Source organism: Schistocerca nitens, chromosome 2 (assembly GCF_023898315.1).
Source record: "Schistocerca nitens isolate TAMUIC-IGC-003100 chromosome 2, iqSchNite1.1, whole genome shotgun sequence".
NCBI lineage: Eukaryota > Metazoa > Arthropoda > Insecta > Orthoptera > Acrididae > Schistocerca > Schistocerca nitens.
The window spans coordinates 53,923,123-53,944,727 of NC_064615.1; the positions used below are offsets into that span (position 1 = coordinate 53,923,123).

At 42.8% G+C, this 21,605-nt stretch overlaps 1 pseudogene; it reads right to left on the minus strand.

Moving 5' to 3' along the window:
* Positions 1-263: 263 nt before the first annotated feature.
* On the minus strand, positions 264-381 carry LOC126237589 (5S ribosomal RNA; annotated as a pseudogene).
* Positions 382-21,605: the final 21,224 nt, after the last annotated feature.

A 21,605-nucleotide genomic window follows, 5' to 3' on the forward strand; every position in this document is an offset into this window, starting at 1 on the left:
ATTTTCATTACTAAAAAAGAAACTCAACTTGTTTTCGAATTTAGTAAAAACTAAACTCCTCCCGAACAGACCATGAAGGCCGAACGGTACCGACCGGCCTCCGTGTCATCCTCAGCCCATAGGCGTCGCTGGATGCGGATATGGAGGGGCACGTGGTCAGCACACCGCTCTCCCGGCCGTATGACAGTTTTCGAGACGGGAGCCGCTACTTCTCAATAAAGTAGCTTCTCAGTTTGCCTGACAAGGGCTGAGTGCACCCCGCTTGCCAACAGCGCTCGGCGGACCGGATGGTCACCCATCCAAGTACTAGCCCGGCCCGGCAGCGCTTAACTTCGGTGATCTGACGGGAACCGGTGTTACTACTGCGGCAAGGCCGCTGGCTTTCGAATTTAGAAACTTAGTAAAAAACATATAATTTCCTGTTTTCTCTTATGGACCACTCTTTCGTAATTATCACATGGCCACGTTTTTGTAAACCTTTGAGGACTTAATTGAGGAGCTGCTGATCGGAAAGATTACCGATCGGGAGGAACCGAGACTGGTGCAGTTACTCTCACATTATGATTTTTCGGGGAAGACGGCAGGGAGATACATGTGCTCCCTATTATACCACCAGTTACAGATCAACGAGCAATTTCCAATGAATACATAAGGTTCGAAATGCTAACACAGTTTTATGTTACTTTTATAGACCGAATGAATGCTCGGATGTGATGTGGCTCAGAACTAAAGGGAGATTTCACTGTCAATTCCTCTATAACAGCTACTACTACTTCATGCCTCATTCATTCGTATTCGTGGACTGTGTTCAAGAGTCTCAAAAGGCTATAACACTTATTTTAAAAATAACTAATTTTCCAGCGCACTCGCATACTTGTGAATATGGTTTCCTCAGTGATTGCAGTGAACTGCGTCATGTGCCTTATGGTCCCAAGATCGCCGGTTACAGCCAGAACAGGTAATCCAATGTTGACATAGTGTGTGACTGTGATGGAAAAAAATTATTTGAAATATAATCATTTGAACAGTCACTCGCGTCCCCTGTACGAATAAAATGTTCTTTACAATCTACAGTGAATTTTTCTGACAGGAAACTAAATACGAAATAGAATCAGGTATACTGTTGGCCTCAAGATTTTTCCACTTATTATTATGCGCGTGTTTAGGGAATCTGATCTGATATGTTAACAATATAGAGATGAAAACAAAGTTATTCCCTTTTGTCAAATATTTTCTGCGCTATAAACGTTTAAAAAGTTTTTCGTAACTGGAAATACAAGAATGTTTCGCCAATTACTTTCATTAGAAACTCGAAAGTTTTTATATGCAGCAAAATTACTTGATAGAATACAAAACGAAAAACATAATGACACTCAACATAACATGTAACTTTAGCAGTTTTTCTAATGCACAACATTGGGTGTAAGACATGAAATATACTGGAATATTGATCTAAACTGAAGACGTTATTAATGCTTTTACCTGTACATAAAGTCACAGCGGAATTTATGGCAGTCTCTTAACTCCAGCAAACGCAGCGGACTGAAATGGGAAGGTCGCAGTTTCCGTCCGCCGGGTGTAGAGTAAGTTCCTCAACTTCCTTCCTCTGCCCCGTTGAAGACGTTTCTCTTGTCTCGCCATCCAGACGGAACTTCTCAGTTTCGAGCTTTTACCAACAGAGCTTTGCGTATCGCGAATACTGCACAACTCTTGCTCAGACAGAAGGTTATCTTCCGCGAAATGGACCGCCTCAGCCTTCATGCCCAACACGGCTGTAAGGCGAGCAGTCTTTCTGCCAGCTAATAAATTGCGTCTGGCCTCTATCTTTCCACGAATTAAGTTCACTTACTATAAGGACATTAAAGCAATAGAGAAAAATATAGGATATGTAAAAGGGAAAAAGGCAAAAAAATCTTGAGTCTTACAACAAATGATTTCCAAGAGGGAGGAGAGAAGAAAATTTAAAAACAAGAACACTGAAGATGCAAGAAAGACGTACCGAAGGTTAAATGATGAACTGCGAAGAGAAACAGAGCAGGCTAGGATAAAATGGCTAAAAGAGGAATGTGATGCAATTGAAGAACTGGACAGAAAGGGAAGATACGACTTATTATGCAACAGAGTAAAGCCTATGACGTAGGATCATAACAGAGCAGGAAGTGCTACTATGGAAGATGGGAAGAATGTCTAAAATAGTTATACGACACGGATCGCAAACCAGACATTCTGGAACTTGAATCATTCAACAGTGTAAGTGATGACGAGAAATGATCAACCATCATAATGGAAGAAGTAAAGTCTGCCATAGCTGCAATGAAAAAAGGCAAAGCAGTAGGTACAGATGCCACACCAGGAGAAATATTAAAATGCTTGAACCAAGATGGAATAGGAGAAATATTGAGTTTATGTAACAAAATATATGACAATGGTGAATGGCCTGAGGACTTTCTGACAACAGTAAAGATTCCATTACCGAAAAAACAAGGAACCGAGAAATGCAGTGAGCACAGGACAATCAGCATCATTTCATATGCAGCCAATGTGATGTTAAGAACAATTAATGAGAGACTTCAAAAAGTAATGGAGGAGAATCTTGGCGAGGAGCAGTTTGGCTACAGACGGAATACGGGCACCAGAGATGCAATAGCGCTCCTACGAATCTTGGGAGAAAGGTTTATTGAAAAAGCTGGCGACTATAATGAAGGAAAAGAGAGTGGACTGGAAAACCAGAAGACTTGTAAACTCATTATATCTGAATCAAAAAGCATCAGTTAAAGTGAGAGAAGAAACAAACTGGATCGGACTAGAAAAAGGGGTAAAACAATGATTCTGTCAATCACCGACCCTTTGCAACCTCTACTTGGAAAATATGATTGACCAATGCTCATTAGATGACAAAGGATAAGAAATTGGAGGAAGAAGAGTAGGGTGTTTGAAGCTTGCTGATGACCTGGTCCTCCTAGCCACATGGGAAAAAGAATTACAGGATTTGGTGGACACCATCGAAGCTAACGGAAAAAAACTATGGCATGAAGATTAACACAAAGAAAACGAAAGTATTGGCACTAGGAGGAAATAAAGAAATAAAGAAATGAAAATTACGCTGAATGGAGAAACATAAGAACAGGTACAAAATTCTTGGAAGCACGATAGACATCGACTGGAAGTGCAGCACAGAAATTAAAACAAGGATAGCAATGGAAAAAGAGGCATTTTATAAGAGAAGGAGAATTTTCTGCAGCAGTCTGGACAGAGAACTGTGGAAAAGACTCATAAAATGTTTTGTATGGAGTGCTCTTCTGTATGGCGCTGAAACATGGACTTTGAGGAAGAAAGACAAAGAAAAGCTGGAGCCTTTTTAGATGTGGACATGGCGGAGGATAGGAAGAATAAGTTGGATGGACAGAGTAAAACTAGGCGCTACAGTCTGGAACCGCGCGACCGCTACGGTCGCAGGTTCGAATCCTGCCTCGGGCATGGATGTGTGTGATGTCCTTGGATGTGTGTGATGTCCTTAGGTTAGTTATGTTTAGTTCTATGTTCTATGGGACTTATGACCTCAGAAGTTAAGTCCCATAGTGCTCAGAGCCAATTGAACCATTTTTGAACAGAGTAGAAAATTAATAGGTACTGAGAAGAGTAGGAGAGAATAGACAGTTACTAGATGTAATAAAAAGAAGAAAAATGAATTGGGTTGGGCATATATTAGAAAGAATGACGGACTGATAAAATAGTTTTAAAAGGTTATGTAGGAGGCAAAAGGAAGCGAGGAGGGAAGTGGTTTCAGATACTGGATGACGTGATCGACGGTACAACATACAGCATCCTTAAGAAGGAGGCAGTGGATCGGGAACTCGGAAATTCTGAAATTCTGAGGCTCTTTGTTGCCATCAAACGATCTCTGTCCATAAGCCACTGAAAAAACGCTGTGTAACTGAAAAACATTACACCTATGGAGAAACCTGCTTAACATGTGATGAACTCTTCTTTTTATTTACTTTCGACACACTCGCAGAATTCCTTCTTAATTGTGACCGTTTGTGCACATACGTTGATCATCTTTAGGATCCACAAGTCTAATGTAGCATATAGCAAAAAATGCAGTCACAGCATGGGCGATGTCAGTAGTTCCATACTAAGGGGAGTTAGCATAGGGGGTAGCAGATGCCCTGTCATGAAGTGTGGAGTGTGTCTATATCGAGCGGATGATTGTCGCGACTGTTTGTACACTGTAATGGTGGATACTAGAAGATATCAGATATATTATATAATGGTAAGATAGTGATTTTGAAACCAGGTTTTAAATTGTAGGACATTTGCAGGGGCAAATGTGGACTCTGACCACCATCTATTGGGTATGAACTGTAGATTAAAACTGAAGAAACTGCAAAAAGGTGGGAATTTAAGGAGATGATACCTGGATAAACTGACTAAACCAGAGGTTGTACAGAGTTTCAGGGAGGGCATAAGGGAACAACTGACAAGAATGGGGGAAAGAAATACAGTAGAACACGAATGGGTAGCTTTGAGAGATGAAATAGTGAAGGCAGGAGAGGATCAAGTAGGTAAAAAGACGAGGGCTAGTAGAAATCCTTGGGTAACAGAAGCAATATTTTATTTAATTGATGAAAGGAGAAAATATGAAAATGCAGTAAATGAAACAGGTAAAAGGAATACAAACGTCTCAAAAATGAGATCGACAGGAAGTGCAAAATGGCTAAGCAGGGATGGCTAGAGGACAAATGTAAGGATGTAGAGGCTTATCTCACTAGGGGTACGATAGATACTGCTTACAGGAAAATTGAAGAGACCTTTGAAGAAAAGAGAACCACTTGTATGAATATCAAGAGCTGAGATGGAAACCCAGTTCTAAGCAAAGAAGGTAAAGCAGAAAGGTGAAAGGAGTATATAGAGGGTCTATACAAGGGTGGTGTACTTAAAGACAATATTATTGAAATGGAAGGGGATGTAGATGACGGTCGCAGGTTGGAATCCTGCCTCGGGAATGGATGTGTGTGATGTCCTTAGGTTAGTTAGGTTTAAGTAGTTCTAAGTTCTAAGGGGCTGATGACCTCAGCAGTTGAGTCCCATAGTGCTCTGAGCCATTTTTGATGTAGATGAAGATGAAATGGGAGATACGATACTGGGTGAAGAGTTTGAAAGAGCACTGAAAGACCTGAGTCGAAACAAGACCCCAGGAGTAGACAACATTCCATTAGAACTACTGACAGCCTTGGGAGAGCCAGTTCTGATAAAGCTCTACCATCTGGTGAGCAAGATGTGTGAGACAGGCGAAATACCCTCAGATTCAAGAAGAATGTAATAATTTCAATCCCAAAGAAAGCAGGTGTTGACAGATGTGGAAATTACCGAACTATTAGTTTAATAAGTCACAGCTGCAAAATACTAACGGAAATTCTTTACAGACGAATGGAAAAACTGATAGAAGCCGACCTCGGGGAAGATCAGTTTGGATTCCGCGGAAATATTGGAACATGTGAGGCAATACTGGCCATACGACTTATCTTAGAAAAGAGATTAAGGAAAGGCAAACCCACTTTTCTAGCATTTGTAGACTTACAGAAAGCTGTTGACAATGTTGACTGGAATACGATCTTTCAAATTCTGAAGGTGGCAGGGGTAAAATAAAGGGAGCGAAAGGCTATTTATAATTTGTACAGAAACCAGATGGCAGTTATAAGAGTCGAGGGGCATGAAAGAGAAGCGGTGGCTGACAAGGGAGTAAGATAGGGTTGTGGTCTCTCCCCGATGTCTTTCAATCTGTATGTTGAGCAAGCAGTAGAGAAAACAAAACAAAAAAAAAATCACGTAGGAATTAAACTCCAGGGAGAAGGCCGGCCGGAGTGGCCGAGCGGTTAAAGGCGCTACAGTCTGGAACCGCACGACCGCTACGGTCGCAGGTTCGAATCCTGCCTCGGGCATGGATGTGTGTGATGTCCTTAGGTTAGTTAGGTTTAAGTAGTTCTAAGTTCTAGGGGACTTATGACCATAGCAGTTGAGTCCCATAGTGCTCAGAGCCATTTTGAACCAGGGAGAAGAAATAATAGCTTTGAGGTTCACCGATGACATTGTAATTCGGGTTCGCTGATGACATTGTAAATCTGTCAGAGACAGCAAAGACTTGGAAGAGCAGTTGAACGGAATGGACAGTGTCTTGAAAGGAGGATATAAGATGAACATCAACAAAAGCAAAACTAGGATAATGGAATGTAGTCGAATTAAGTCGGATGATGCTAAGGGAATTAGATTAGGAAATGAGGTACTTAAAGTAGTAAAGGAGTTTTGCTATTTGGGGAGCAAAATAACTAATGATGGTCGAAGCAGAGAGGATATAAAATGTAGTCCGGCAATGGCAAGGAAAGCGTTTCTGAAGAAGAGAAATTTGTTAACATCGAGTATAGATTTAAGTGTCAGGAAGTCGTTTCTGAAGGTATTTGTATGAAGTGTAGCCATGTATGGAAGTGAAACGTGGGCGATAAATAGTTTGGACAAGAAGAGAATAGAAGCTCTTGAAATGTGGTGCTACACAAGACCGCTGAAGATTAGATGGGTAGATCACATAACTAATGAGGAGGTATTGAACAGGATTGGGGGAAGAGAAGTTTGTGGCACAACTTGACTAGAAGAAGGGATCGGTTGGTAGGACATGTTCTGAGGCATCAAGGGATCACCAGTTTAGAATTGGAGGGCAGCGTGGAGGGTAAAAATCGTAGAGATGAATACACTAAGCAGATTCAGAAGGATGTAGGTTGCAGTAGGTACTGGGAGATGAAGAAGCTTGCACAGGATAGAGTAGCATGGAGAGCTGCATCAAACCAGTCTCAGGACTGAAGACCACAACAACAACAACAACAACAACAACAACCATCATTAGCAGTGAGAAATAGCAACAAATATAATACAATGTCAGTAAGTAGCTCAGTGCTCGGAGTGGCTACGGTGTTTACAGCAGTGCGCTCAGAATAAAACGCGCGTTCGCCACGGCAGAGTGCGTGACGTGAGGTGCGCGGAAGGAGCCTGAGCCCGACCGCCGTCGTTCGTGACCCCAGCCAGCTTCGGACGACAATTTTTTTCGTATCCTTTCTTCTTCCTTTCATTTTCTGGGCATACTGCTACTTAGGTTGCTAGTAAACATGAAATGTAGAGAAGCAAGTTACGGCTCAGGAAGCTATTCATTTAATTAATAAAGCAGCTCAGTAACAAGCGGAGTTAAGGCAGCTAAGGGAGGCAAGGAAGAAAGTCACTCCGTAAAACACTAAACGTGGCCACCAATGCAGCTGCATTTGTCATATCATTTTCAGGAAGATCAGGAAGGTTATGTCGGTATTTTTCGATAATATGGACACAGCCGCTAGATTGGGAAATTGGGACTATAAGCATCGGTTGAGCGTCGCTAAGATATAACTAGCATTGAATACTAGGATATATATGTTGTGCCTCGAAAATTTAAGGGAATTACGGTCATGCGATGTCTTCAGGGAAAGGTTCGTCTGCAGATATAGGAGGAAGAACACGTCGAGGTACTACCGTCATTAGAGTAACTGTACGTTTGAAAAGCACGGGAAATCGGCGGAGAATTTTGTAGACTGTTTTCGCAAAATTAAAGTAAATACATAAGAGCTCACAGAAGATGATTATCCTGTTGTTGTTGTTGTCGTGTTCTTCAGTCCTGAGACTGGTTTGATGCAGCTCTCCATGCTAATCTATCCTGTGCAAGCTTCTTCATCTCCCAGTACCTACTGCAACCTACATCCTTCTGAATCTGCTTAGTGTATTCATCTCTTGGTCTCCCTCTACGATTTTTACCCTCCACGCTGCCCTCCAATGCTAAATTTGTGATCCCTTGATGCCTCAAAACATGTCCTACCAACCGATCCCTTCTTATAGTCAAGTTGTGCCACAAACTTCTCTTCTCCCCAATCCTATTCAATACCTCCTCATTAGTTACGTGATCTACCCACCTTATCTTCAGCATTCTTCTGTAGCACCACATTTCGAAAGCTTCTATTCTCTTCTTGTCCAAACCGGTTATCGTCCATGTTTCACTTCCGTACATGGCTACACTCCATACAAATACTTTCAGAAACGACTTCCTGACACTTAAATCTATACTCGATGTTAACAAATTTCTCTTCTTCAGAAACGATTTCCTTGCCATTGCCAGTCTACATTTTATATCCTCTCTGCTTCGACCATCATCAGTTATTTTACTCCCTAAATAGCAAAACTCCTTTACTACTTTAAGTGTCTCATTTCCTAATCTAATCCCCTCAGCATCACCCGATTTAATTTGACTACATTCCATTATCCTTGTTTTGCTTTTGTTGATGTTCATCTTATATCCTCCTTTCAAGACACTGTCCATTCCATTAAACTGCTCTTCCAAGTCCTTTGCTGTCTCCGACAGTATTACAATGTCATCGGCGAACCTCAAAGTTTTTACTTCTTCTCCGTGAATTTTAATACCTATTCCGAATTTTTCTTTTGTTTCCTTTACTCCTTGCTCAATATACAGATTGAATAACATCGGGGAGAGGCTACAACCCTGTCTCACTCCTTTCCCAACCACTGCTTCCCTTTCATGCCCCTCGACTCTTATAACTGCCATCTGGTTTCTGTACAAATTGTAAATAGCCTTTCGCCCCCTGTATTTTACCCCTGCCACCTTCAGAATTTGAAAGAGAGTATTCCAGTTAACATTGTCAAAAGCTTTCTCTAAGTCTACAAATGCTAGAAACGTAGGTTTGCCTTTTCTTAATCTTTCTTCTAAGATACGTCGTAAGTTTAGTATTGCCTCACGTGTTCCAACATTTCTACGGAATCCAAACTGATCTTCCCCGAGGTTCGCTTCTCCTAACAAAGCCATAATCCAGGAAGCCGAGCAGAGAGCACTTGAAGCGTTTTTATGGGGCTACAGCCACAAATGTCACGAAGAGTTTGGATGGAATTCCCGAAGACTCAGAATGTAGCAGTAGTGACCAAAGTAGTGCTAGCTGAAATTCATGTGGTCACCACAGGAAAAGAAAGATATATTCTGTATGATTGTCAAACGCTTTATATGTGGACGTAAGGGCCATATGAAACAGATAACAGCAGTGCTGTGTATGTGAACGATTTCGACGTTCTGTAATAATAGAAATTCGTGGAGGCAAGGGAGGGGTCCTAGGGCACACCTCAGAGCCTGCAGTTAAATGTGGCAGGAAACGATGCGTCCGTTGTACAACGTTCCAGCAAGATTTAGCACGTGTGTAGTTAATAGCAGACTTTTTGTGATCGATTGTGTAAAAGGAAAGTTGCGTAAATTTTTATTAGATGCCGGATTTCAGGTATCTGTGACGTGTAAGAGTATATCTGTAAAGTAATAGTCGGAATTGTAGTTGTAAATTGTTGTAGTTGTGCTGGGAAAGTCCCTGAGCTTCAAGCGCTAATAGAAAACACAGAAGCTGAAATGGTTATAGGTACAGAAAGCTGGCTAAAGCCTGAAATAAGTTCTGCAGAAATTTTTACGAAGTCTCAGACGGTGTTCAGGAAAGATAGATTAGGCAGAATTGGTGGTGGAGTGTTTGTGTCTGTCAGTAGTGGTGTACCTTGTAGTGAAGTCGAAGAAGGTACTCCGTGCGAATTGGTATGTGTGGAGGTTATACTTAACAGCCGAACTAAGTTAATAAATGGCTCCTTCTACCGACCCGTAGACTCCGATGATATAGTTGCTGAACAGTTCAGAGAAAATTTGAGTCTCGTAATAAATAAATACCCCACTCATACGGTTATAATTGGTGGGGACTTCAACCTTCCCTCAATATGTTGGCAAAAATACTTGTTCAAAACCGGTGGTAGGCAGAAAACATCTTCCGAGATTGTCCTAAATGCTTTCTCCGAAAATTATTTCGAGCAGTTAGTCCACGAACCCACGCGAATTGTAAATGGTTGCGAAAACACACTTGATCTCTTAGCCACAAACAATCCAGAGCTAAAGAGAGCATCATGACTGATACAGGGATTAGTGATCACAAGGTCGTTGTAGCTAGGCTCAATACCGTTTCTTCCAAATCCACCAGAAACAAACGCAAAATAATTTTATTTAAAAAAGCGGATAAAGTGTCACTAGAAGCCTTCCTAAGAGACAATCTCCATTCCTTCCGAACTGACTATGCAAATGTAGACGAGATGTGGCTCAAATTCAAAGTTATAGTAGCAACAGAAATTGAGAGGTTCATACCTCATAAATTGGTAAGAGATGCAACTGATCCCCTATGGTACACAAAACAGGTCCGAACGCTGTTTCAGAGGCAGCGGAAAAAGCTTGCGAAGTTCAGAAGAACGCGAAATCCCGAAGATTGGCTAAAATTTACAGACGCGCGAAATTTGGCACGGACTTCAATGCGAGATGCCTTTAATAGGTTCCACACCGAAGCATTGTCTCGAAATTTGGTAGAAAATCCGAAGAAACTGTGGTCGTATGTAAAGTACACAAGCGGCAAGACGCAGTCAATACCTTCGCTGCGCAGTGCCGATGGTACTGTTACCGACGACTGTGTCGCTAAAGCGGAGTTATTGAACGCAGTTTTCCGAAATTCCTTCACCAGGGAAGACGAATGGAATATTCCAGAATTTGAAACACGAACAGCTGCTAGCATGCGTTTCTTAGAAGTAGATACCTTTGGGGTTGCGAAGCAACTCAAATCGCTTGATACGGGCAAGTCTTCAGGTTCAGATTGTATACCGATTAGGTTCCTTTCAAATTACGCTGATACAATAGCTCCCTACTTAGCAATCATATACAACAGCTCGCTCACCGATAGATCTGTACCTACAGATTGGAAAATTGCGCAGGTCACACCCGTGTTTAAGAAGGGTAGTAGGAGTAATCCATCGAACTACAGACATATATCATTGACGTCGGTTTGCAGTAGGGTTTTGGAGCATATACTGTATTCAGACATTATGAATCACCTCGAAGTGAACGATCTATTGATACGTAATCAGCATGGTTTCAGAAAACATCGTTCTTGTGCAACGCAGCTAGCTCTTTATTCGCACGAAGTAATGGCCGCTATCGACAGGGGATCTCAAGCTGATTCCGTATTTCTAGAGTTCCGGAAAGCTTTTGACACCGTTCCACACAAGCGACTTCTAATCAAGCTGCGGGCCTATGGGGTATCGCCTCAGTTGTGCGACTGGATTCGTGATTTCCTGTCAGGAAGGTCGCAGTTCGTAGCAATAGACGGCAAATCATCGAGTAAAACTGAAGTGATATCAGGTGTTCCCCAGGGAAGCGTCCTGGGACCTCTGCTGTTCCTGATCTATATAAATGACCTGGGTGACAATCTGAGCAGTTCTCGTAGTTTGTTCGCAGGTGATGCTGTAATTTACCGTCTAGTAAGGTCATCCGAAGACCAGTATCAGTTGCAAAGCGATTTAGGAAAGATTGCTGTATGGTGTGGCAGGTGGCAGTAGACGCTAAATAACGAAAAGTGTGAGGTGATCCCATGAGTTCCAAAAGAAATCCGTTGGAATTCGATTACTCGATAAATAGTACAATTCTCAAGGCTGTCAATTCAACTAAGCACCTGGGTGTTAAAATTACGAACAACTCCAGTTGGAAAGACCACATAGATAATATTGTGGGGAATGCGAGCCAAGGTTGCGTTTCATTGGCAGGACACTTAGAAGATGCAACAAGTCCACTAAAGAGACAGCTTACACTACACTCGTTCGTCCTCTGTTAGAATATTGCTGCCCGGTGTGGGATCCTTACCAGGTGGTATTGACGGACGACATCGAAAGGGTACAAAAAAGGGCAGCTCGTTTTGTATTATCACGTAATAGGGGAGAGAGTGTGGCAGATATGATACGCGAGTTGGGATGGAAGTCATTAAAGCAAAGACGTTTTTCGTCGCGGCGAGATCTATTTACGAAATTTCAGTTACCAACTTTCTCTTCCGAATGTGAAAATATTTTGTTGAGCCCAACCTACATAGATAGGAACGATCATCAAAATAAAATAAGAGAAATCAGAGCTCGAACAGAAAGGTTTAGGTGTTCGTTTTTCCCGCGCGCTGGTAGAGAGATAGTATGATTGTGGTTCGATGAACCGTCTGCAAAGCACTTAAATGTGAATTGCAGAGTAATCATGTAGATGTAGATGTAGATGTAAAATTAAATCTGCCGCACGGCGCAATAAGTGGCATAGGTGGGGTCGTGTAGATTCACTCGGTTCAATGGTAATACACTCCTGGAAATTGAAATAAGAACACCGTGAATTCATTGTCCCAGGAAGGGGAAACTTTATTGACACATTCCTGGGGTCAGATACATCACATGATCACACTGACAGAACCACAGGCACATAGACACAGGCAACAGAGCATGCACAATGTCGGCACTAGTACAGTGTATATCCACCTTTCGCAGCAATGCAGGCTGCTATTCTCCCATGGAGACGATCGTAGAGATGCTGGATGTAGTCCTGTGGAACGGCTTGCCATGCCATTTCCACCTGGCGCCTCAGTTGGACCAGCGTTCGTGCTGGACGTGCAGACCGCGTGAGACGACGCTTCATCCAGTCCCAAACATGCTCAATGGGGGACAGATCCGGAGATCTTGCTGGCCAGGGTAGTTGACTTACACCTTCTAGAGCACGTTGGGTGGCACGGGATACATGCGGACGTGCATTGTCCTGTTGGAACAGCAAGTTCCCTTGCCGGTCTAGGAATGGTAGAACGATGGGTTCGCTGACGGTTTGGATGTACCGTGCACTATTCAGTGTCCCCTCGACGATCACCAGTGGTGTACGGCCAGTGTAGGAGATCGCTCCCCACACCATGATGCCGGGTGTTGGCCCTGTGTGCCTCGGTCGTATGCAGTCCTGATTGTGGCGCTCACCTGCACGGCGCCAAACACGCATACGACCATCATTGGCACCAAGGCAGAAGCGACTCTCATCGCTGAAGACGACACGTCTCCATTCGTCCCTCCATTCACGCCTGTCGCGACACCACTGGAGGCGGGCTGCACGATGTTGGGGCGTGAGCGGAAGACGGCCTAACGGTGTGCGGGACCGTAGCCCAGTTTCATGGAGACGGTTGCGAATGGTCCTCGCCGATACCCCAGGAGCAACAGTGTCCCTAATTTGCTGGGAAGTGGCGGTGCGGTCCCCTACGGCACTGCGTAGGATCCTACGGTCTTGGCGTGCATCCGTGCGTCGCTGCGGTCCGGTCCCAGGTCGACGGGCACGTGCACCTTCCGCCGACCACTGGCGACAACATCGATGTACTGTGGAGACCTCACGCCCCACGTGTTGAGCAATTCGGCGGTACGTCCACCCGGCCTCCCGCGTGCCCACTATACGCCCTCGCTCAAAGTCCGTCAACTGCACATACGGTTCACGTCCACGCTGTCGCGGCATGCTACCAGTGTTAAAGACTGCGATGGAGCTCCGTATGCCACGGCAAACTGGCTGACACTGATGGCGGCGGTGCACAAATGCTGCGCAGCTAGCGCCATTCGACGGCCAACACCGCGGTTCCTGGTGTGTCCGCTTTGCCGTGCGTGTGATCATTGCTTGTACAGCCCTCTCGCAGTGTCCGGAGCAAGTATGGTGGGTCTGACACACCGGTGTCAATGTGTTCTTTTTTCCATTTCCAGGAGTGTAGATTTCCAAGTGGGAAAAGGTGATTTCTGTAACTGGATGGAGCAATATTTCATCTTTGCTCTATGGCTGGAATGGCATTACTGTCGCAAGGAACACCCAAGATGTTGGGCGGGCCACATGACCTGCGTACAACGTCTGTTAGTCAACTCGTGAGAGATAATACAGAAAAGTATTGGAAAGATAATCTTGGCTGATATAGGAGCTGATCTGCTAGTGAATCCTTGGTGTGTTGTTGAACCCATATCTTAATACGAAAAATTAGATAAGGCGAAGTGTTTTTCACAGTGTAGTTTATTATTCGTACTGAAAACTGAAGGGAGCAAAATAGTGCCTCTCAGTATTGCTAACTTTAGACCACAGGAGGTATAGCTATCACGCGACACCTTGTTCATATTAATTACACGACACTGCGACAGTCTGCCAGCTTGACCACACTGAGCACATCTAAAGCACATCTAAAGGAACAGGACAATGAGGACATGGAAACTCTTTTAGAAGAATACATAGGGTTATTTCATTCTCTGCGCCCACTGCTTGTCACACCACTAGTTCAACACCATATTCCCACTGGAAATGAAGCGCCTGTTTACAAGAACCCATATCGGGTTTCCAAACTCCTACAGCCTGTCATGGAAGACTTTGTACGTCAACAGTTTCAAGATGGGAGTATGGAAACAAGCTATAGCAAATGTCGTCATTATACCCAAAAATCATCAGATGAAAGAAAAGCATATTGTTGTGTTGCCACAAGCACTACTCAAATCAGAAAACAGCGACAGATGCCTACCCGACGCCAGATATAACAGAAACATTAGAAAATCTGGACCACCGTCGATATTTTACAACTATAGATTTACAAAGTGGATATTGTCAACTAGAGGTGGTGTTTGAAGATCATCTTAAGACTTCATTCTCAACCATTGTGGCCATTACCAATATCATTGCATTTCTTTTTGGCTGAAAAACACACCAGCTGTTTTCCAACGACTATTAGTTGGGGAATTCGTGGATTAAAACTGAAGCAATGCATGTTCTCCAAAGACATCCTGGAGCATATTACGCATTTATGTGAAGTTCTTGGTAGTCTACATGCAGCACAGTTAACCCTTAGCCTGCAAAAGTGTCAGTCTATTTTGCAAGAAGTCCATAACTTGGGCTACAATATCGGTTGATCTGCGGACTGTAAATGCCATAAAAAGTGTTACGCCACTCAATACAGTAAAGGAATTGTAATCAAATTTAGTTCTCGCATATATTTATTGAAAACACGTTCCAAAATCCGGCGTTTTGATTACTAAAAGAAGAGCTGAGGTAGGCCCATGATTCGATTATAGCAGAACGAACTAGTCACAGGGGAATGAAATGCAGAGAAGTGTAAAATGACTGGTGGGTTATCTGTAAGCAAGACGTCAGTCGTTATGTAAGAAATTGTATACCACGCTCCCAAAGGATGGAGCTCAGTCACCAAAGGATTAGGTTACAAAGTCTACCCAACGCAGATAAACAATTTCAAAAGTGTGGGACAGAGTGTGTCGGACAATTCGTGCCACGTTTCCTTTCTACGATAGCCATATCAAAACAGCAGGCCAAAATAGTAGCAGATGCAATGATGATTCAGTGGATACTCAAGTTCTGAACGCCTGAGACAATAATGACTGGCTCAGAAACAAACTTTATGTCTCATTTAATGAAGCAGTTATGCCGGTTTTTGCACATTGAGAACGGACCAATTGATTACACCCATAGGCAAACGGTCCAACAGTGAAGGTTCGTAGGACAATTGCAAAGATGTTAAGCGAATATGTTAACTTGCAGCATAATAACTGGGACGCTCTATTTCTGTACGTCATGGAAGCATATTTTTCGAAAATCCACGTGAACATGGGGTTGTCCCTGTATGGGGTAGTTTTGGTCATAAGATGCTGCCTTCTTTTGAGTTTTCTAAGCCTCCCCCCGCACTTTCACAGTGAAATATTTTGTCTAAAAGGCTAAAAACTATTTATCGAAAGGTGAAAAAAATGGACACGAATGCTTTGGAACGACAAGACACGACACATAATAAGAAGAAGTATTAGCTAAGTATCACGTAGGTCGTTGAGTTATGTTGACCAACCCATATAAGTCAAATACAAAATGTAAGAAGTTTCTGATGTGTCATTATGGCCCCCTACAGGTAGTAGAAATGACATCGCCTGTTAATGTTACGTTGTAACTCCGAACTCGCCCCACGATAGTTCACGTCAGTCGAATTTCGTCCTTTTAAGGGTGCGACTCCCCACTGTTGGCAGTGTCGTTGAATGAGAGCTGTGGAGAATCTGGAAAGGGGAATAAAGGGAAAGGTTAGACAATAAGATTGAGATAGTCTGTGGCTACCCTGACACATCACTAAGCACCTAGGACACGAGTAAGCGTAATAAACTAACAGCAGGTTTTCGTCTTCTTACTGGGTACATTGTTCTATCCCAGGACGGGAAGAAGCTATTCCAGCACCAAATATCGGGGTCAGGATCAATTGGGAAAGGAAAACGCAAAGGCATGTCATAATAGGTCTACTGTGCTGTTCTATCGCAACGGAAGCCCCCAAAATACGTTCTCCAAGGGATGATGTCCTGTTCACAGGACATACGAACGTGATGATGTCAAGTCATCAGTGGACCCTAAGAACAGACTGCAGTATTTGGACACTAGAGAGAAAAATTGGAGATTAGACGACACTTTTGGCAAATTGCACCTCTTGAGAATTAACCAAACAATATTCAACATACGCAGGGAGAATATCGGTTGCTGTTGTAAGCTTTTACAGGACCGTAAGCTAAGATACGCAGAATACAGAGTCAGTCCCGCGAGTGCAACGTAAAAGAGTTTGGCTACATGCTGGCGCTCGAATTTTGAAATCTGTTTTCGAAACACCCAATGCAGAGGACGCAGAAAATATCAATAGGACAATACAACCAGTACACGCTGGTATAAATGAAAACTAGAAACAGCCTTTAAGAGCCAATCTGAAATTATTTTTCTCAACAGAATGACTGTCACGAAGAATTTATAGCCCTATCTGTGGATCACATAGAGGACAATCGTATAGTACTAAATCTGATATTAACGGAAGGTGTTAACAGAAACAAGTTTTAACTGAATACATTAGTTTATTCGCTTACAAACATACATTAAACGCACTTGATACTGAAAGAACTTCATATGATATTGCAAAATGTGCCCTATGTAAATTATACCAAGTAAATCTGCTGCTTTTCAGCCTTACTTGGGGATAAATGAGAATGTGCCTTTTATATACGACTGGCATTCTAAAATTACTCACGACCTTTTATTCCAACAAATACAGTTACTATTGGCCTAGCAGTTAGTTGAAGAACGCATACATCTACTAAAGCAATACTGTGCTTGTGACTGATAACTGCCATGACCCTAAAATGCTAGTGCTGCTAATAATGCTCATGACAAATATTCAGCATGGGACCTTCAGAAAGATGTCGCCATGCCTTTGTTCCTGCAATACAAGGGAGGGTCATGCTTGCGCTAACACCAATTCTGATCATATGCTGAGGTGTGCATCAGATCCGCGCCCCTTGAGTCAAATGCTTTGATCCGTCCGCATTTCCATTCCACGGCCAACTCTTTGTTCTAGCTAACTCGTGCATCGTGTTCTTTTCTTCTTATCGAACAGGACGCCTCCAGTCAAAGAATTAGAACACCCAGCCAGCCAATGACGTGATTCCTTCTTGCACAAAATTCCTACCGATGAAGCGCATCGCACCCAAACTTCAATAACTTTCTGATTCGCCCTTCTTTCTAAATACTCTTACTGCTTCTCCTCCGTCTTCAAAAATGGCTCTGAGCACTATGGGACTCAATTGCTGAGGTCATTAGTCCCCTAGAACTTAGAACTAGTTAAACCTAACTAACCTAAGGACATCACAAACATCCATGCCCGAGGCAGGATTCGAACCTGCGACCGAGCGGTCTTGCGGTTCCAGACTGCAGCGCCTTTAACCGCACGGCCACTTCGGCCAGCCCTCCGTCTTCGTCTTCTTACCAATCACGTGCTTTCACGCCCAGCAACTAGCCATTCATCAGAGGTCCTCTGAAAGTAAAAAACTGCACCTGGGGATAGGCTAACATTTGCTCTTTATAAAAGCGTAAAATTGTAATCTGCTGAAGGTACTCTTCAGAAAATCAGAAAGCCCCCACCCCCTTCCTTCCCTAGCCTATGCTTGGCTGCAGGTCTGGTGGCAGCTCATAAATGCACTATAGCTCCGACACGCTGGAGCTCACCCACCAAGTTAGCTTTCACGAAGACAGCACCTGAGGTTGCCTGCCCCTTCGGGTGCTAGAAGCCGCTTTTTTCGTTGCATCAGACACTGCTGTACCTGCCCAGATCCAGCGTTCTGCACTATTCCCACACACTTTCAAATGTAAAAAGGAAATAAGACGTGCGCCGTCTTAAATGTAGCAAAGATTTGAAGTTAGTCAGAAGTCAGTATGTATAGTCACTGCACTCCAATTATCTTTTGTAACATTATTATCATATTTCATCCTCTCATCATCCTCTAAGTAGAGAATTAAATGAAAAGGGATATGTTAGGTGGTTTACCACCTTTCATAATATCCCTTAGCAATAAAATTTTGTACCTGAGGTGATATTCTCAAGACAGGTCGATTGTCAGCTACAAGTAAAATTTACTACCCACAATGTGTGTGACACCGAGAGAACATCAAGTCTGTCAAAGCGACAGTCAACATCGGTTACTGGCAGTAGGGTAGCACAAGTAACAATAACAATCACAACATGTTAATAATAACTTAGTGGCAATTAGAAACAATCGCATTCATCCTCAAGGAAACCTCCCTAACCTTTACTTATGCCGGCATGAATGCAGAAGACAGATCCTTGATCAATTACTGAATGTACAAACACAAATACAGCTTCTATTAGCAGCTGATCAACACATAAGTATATTTACCAAAGTCAGAGGCAGATTATTTTATACCATTATGCCGGTTACATTGCCTTTCATCGAATGTGGTTCCTAGCCCATTCACTACACGACTTGATAACATCTCGTGACAGAAGATCGTCGGACACCAATACCTTACCACAATATTTATATAGTAACTCAAATGGCTCTGAGCACTATGGGACTTAACATCTGAGGTCATCAGTCCCCTAGAACTTAGAACTACTTAAACCTAACTAACCTAAGGACATCACACACATCCATGCCCGAGGCAGGACTCGAACCTGCGACCGTAGCGGTCGCGCGGTTCCAGACTGAAGCGCCTAGACCGCTCGGCCATATAGTAACTCAAAGGTGTACAGGAGGTACATGGCATTTCGTGGTATCTGTTGAAACTACGAGATGAATTTAAGTTTAGAAAAATTGTGTGACATACTACAGATCTAATCATTCTCGACATCGACGAAAGACAAATGTGAAAGAAACGGCACGGCAGTACACAATGATGGATGAAGCAATTTAGATAACCTTGACATGAACACAAAACAAACACAAATTCAACTGGTGTTTTTGTGACTATACAGCTACATGAGAAGAGTAGATCTCATGTAGAACGTGATTCTACTCATATAAAATAAAGTATGTTCGAATTTACTAAAATAGTCACTCTGTGAAAAACATGGTGCATGTGCTGCACCTAATGTGAACATGGCAACAAAGAATAAACTGTGTGTGTTGCTGAATCGTAAAAAACTAACATGTGTATATCTGATATCTCAAAAAATTAACTGCAAGACAAGAGAAAGATATGAATTGTGCAAGTACAACGTAGGACATAGTGCACGTTAACAACAGAGCTTAGTCATAAGGCACGATAGTCTGTTGTAATGAAATAAAAATCACTGAATGAATCTCATCTCACAGTCGCATCACTTTCTACTTTCATAAGGACACTGCAACATTCACCTTAACACATGTGTGGAGTGGAGGTTTTCATAAACACTCTGGTGTACGTTATAAGGGCCGTGGGTCAGTTCGGCGCATCTCCCTGTGTTTGGAGCTCGCAGTGGGGGCATGATTTAACTGGTATGTGCAGAAACAGCAGCAAGTAGCAGGTGAATCATCCTCTCCATCATGGTCGGGAGAGGAACATCAGTGACAGTAGATGCGACAACACTTGCCCCAATGATGACGTGGCTCACCTCGTCCAAAGCGTCAAATCCCTGGCAACATTTGTGTGCTCCAGGAACTTGCAAATGCGTTTGCTGATCAGTACTGGAAAAGCCAGCAGATAGCACCTGGGTATTCTGTAAAGGAGAACAAAATTTGATGGTGGGTAATGGTTATTTAGCACAGCACTGAGTTGTGGTACAGGCTTACTATTGCATATGGTCCTCCACGAGGAGAACAGTGCTGATTTTACACCGTAGTCATGTAAATCCGTCATGTCAAGGATTCTAGAAGGTAAAGGGAATTCATTTGTCATGGTATTGTACCATTAAGACAGTTATGGGGTTACTCTTAGTGCATGAGGTTAACTTTTTACTGCAACTGCTTTGACGCCCTTGCGGGATGACTGTTGATCTGACAGGAAAGACGGCTGAACTACCATCTACTTCAACATCTCCCTGGAGGCTGCAACCGAGACACCAAACCTGCCAGCTGTAACAGGGCGACACTGGCCTGGGCTGACGCTGTTTGCCTTGGCATGCACTGCTGCCAACTTGTCCCCGCCCCCCACATGTGTGACTCTACATAATTCCCAGGATCAGTTTCAGTACAAATGGAAATTATTACAATACTGCATCCAACCTACAATAATTTCTTCATAAATATGACTTCATAAAGTTTACTTATGGTGTGACGCTTATATTATCAAACTGAATTAAAATGACAAGTAGCATAGTCCTGGGTATGGCGAAATCATGAGAAAGAGAAAGCTTTCCCTTTGGAGAATTTAAGTAATTATTATCTTTACAACTATCTTCTTGCTCCCTATTACTAATTGTCATTATGCTGTTGATTTTGGATAAAGAATCTGATCCACAAATTAGTGCCTCTGATGGCAAATCACGTTTCATTTTCTTCTACCTCATGAAAAATGTTTTTCGTTGCAGATGTAGGGTTAGTACAAGATTAGTGTGAGGTTGTAGAAGATTAGTATTAGTGCATGTGTTCTAGTCATGCCATGCATTGCGTGTACCACTGTTAATTTGTATTCCCTTAGTTACGTAGACTAAGTCACCAAAGCAAATGGTGAGTGTTCTCCTTCGATGGCACCATCCTAAGACATCTAGTCATGTATTTCCTTCATACATCTCGACAAATATCTCACAATGCAGAGTATAGTGTCCTACCACATGTTATGCACATACCAAGTTATTTTATGCTTTTTAAAATCTGCACATGAATATGAGCTCAAATGCTCACTGTATTACCTTGTAATCTACAAGCAGTGTGTAGCTCTGTACAAGTAATTATTACCTTTCTTTGCCCTCTTCATTCATAACTGAAATCCAACATGCTCTGAAATCTGCGTCTGTCATAATTCTATTTCCTTATCCGTTGCTGTTATCGGTCATGCTTCCTCTTTCACCTGTATTCTATCGAAACAACAAAAAGAACTTTAGTAACCAGTGCAGGCCATATTTAGTCACACGCCGTTGCTGAAGGTGGGACTGTTGCAGAATGATGCACATCGGGATGTACTACAGCGCCACCTGTATTCTTTTGGTCGTGGCCGATCGTCGTCATCTCTCGTAAGAAACAAGCTCGCTTACTTCCTCAGACTCGCCTCAAACTCGTACTATTTGTACTGCTAGATAAAAGACAAACTGTCCCCATTGAACAATCATCTCGTTCCAACATTCTCTGGCTTTGAACAACTACGTCGTCACAAACGTCCATCGAAATTAGCGTCCACACTTATCTCTGGTGATGACTTAAATACACAT